At 43.6% G+C, this 1,703-nt stretch overlaps 1 non-coding gene across 1 annotated transcript; it reads right to left on the bottom strand.

Annotated features, from left to right (window-relative positions):
* Positions 1-462: 462 nt before the first annotated feature.
* Positions 463-569, bottom strand: LOC130460196 (small nucleolar RNA R71). The gene has a single exon (XR_008920138.1). It is a non-coding gene; the product is annotated as a small nucleolar RNA R71 (small nucleolar RNA).
* Positions 570-1,703: the final 1,134 nt, after the last annotated feature.

The following is a 1,703-nucleotide window of genomic DNA, read 5'->3' on the forward strand; positions in this document are numbered from 1 at the left end:
GATTCTGATCATAATATTGGCGATCTTTTTCCTTCAGATACAGATTCAGTTTCAGAGATAGAGATGGGTGACGAAACTCTACTACCGCCACCTACCCCACGGCTTACAGACTATTCTAAGCCAAGTCTGTCCGTGCTACCAAAGGCAATCATGCCTTCTATTGCAGCTGAGACCTTCAAGATTGAGCCTGCATTGATTAACATGATTGAGAGACGCCAGTACGGTGGGGAACCAGGTGAAGATCTGAATCTTCACATACAGTCCTTCATCCAATATTGTTCCACCACCAAGAAAAAGGGATTGACTCGGGAATAGACTATGGAGATACTTTTCCCGTTCTCCTTGAGTGGGAAAGCTAAATTGTGGATTAATGGGTTGAATCGGGCAGCTTTGAAAATCACTAATTGGGAGTCCTTGGCTCTTGCTTTTTATGTTGAATATTTTCCACCTGAGAAAACAGCTCGTCTAAGGGGTCAGATATTGGGTATCTCACAACAAGCAGATGAGAGTTTGTTCGAGGTTTGGGAGAGATTCAAGGATTTGCAAAGAGAGTGCCCGCACCATGGTTTGGAAGATTGGTTCTTGATTCAGCAGTTTTATAATGGTCTGGGCAATGAGTCTAGATGTTTGTTGGATTCAGCTGCCCGTGGGAGATTCATGCAGCTTGAGGTGCCTAGAGCTATGGAGGTGATTGAGGAGATAGCCATTCACAATGCCCAGTATGGGAATCCTAGAGGTTTATCTAACAGGGGTGGTAAGCATGATTTAAATTCTATTGAACAATTAACTGCCCAATTGACGGCTTTACACTATAAGTGTGATAATATGCAAGCAGCCAATGCTCAATCTGCCCAACCTGCTAGTGGAGCTGCTATGAGTGCCCAACCTGCTACTGTTTGTGAAATTTGTGGAATGTCTGGTCATTATGCACCGGAATGTAGGAGCTCTGTTGAACAGTGTAACGCATTTCAATCCTACAAACAAAATAACCCATTCTCCAACTCTTACAATGAGGGCTACAAAAACAACCCTCTACTATCCTACAGGAGCAACAATATCCAGAACCCTCACCAAGTCCAACATCCACCACAACCTCAAGCCACACAGCCTGGCCCTATGCTAGTAGAGATGAGAAACATGATGCTACAAATGCAAAAATCTCTAAGTGAAAAGGATGCAAAGATCGATGCTCTTACTGCTCACAATAAGATCATTGATACACAGTTGGCACAGATGGCTACTACCATTGCAGGGAGGCCACTAAGACAATTTCCTTCACAGCCCGAAAATAGGGAGACTGCTAATGCAATTACGTTGAGGAGTGGTAGGGATTATGATGGTCCTTCTATGCCGGTTGAGGTTGGTTCTGGGGTGTCTGCTAGTGGTCTGGTTAGTGAGGAAATCCCAAAGATAGTCATGGATGGTAAGGAAGCTGAAAAGGTAGTCAACGAGAATGAGGCTACAACTGAGGTTAAGAAGGGGACAGATATTCAAGTACCACCTATTGCACTCCCCTTCCCAAACCGGCAACTCAAGAATAAGCTAGACAAGCAGTTTGGCAGATTCTTGGAAGTGGTCAAAAATTTGCAGGTAACGGTTCCTTTTACTGAATTAATTTTACAGGTTCCTGATTATGCTAAATTCATGAAAGATATTTTGACCAGGAAACGTGTTTTTTGTGAGGTAGAGACTGTAGCTTTCAC

Source organism: Spinacia oleracea, chromosome 4, assembly GCF_020520425.1.
Source record: "Spinacia oleracea cultivar Varoflay chromosome 4, BTI_SOV_V1, whole genome shotgun sequence".
Classification (NCBI taxonomy): Eukaryota; Viridiplantae; Streptophyta; class Magnoliopsida; order Caryophyllales; family Amaranthaceae; genus Spinacia; species Spinacia oleracea.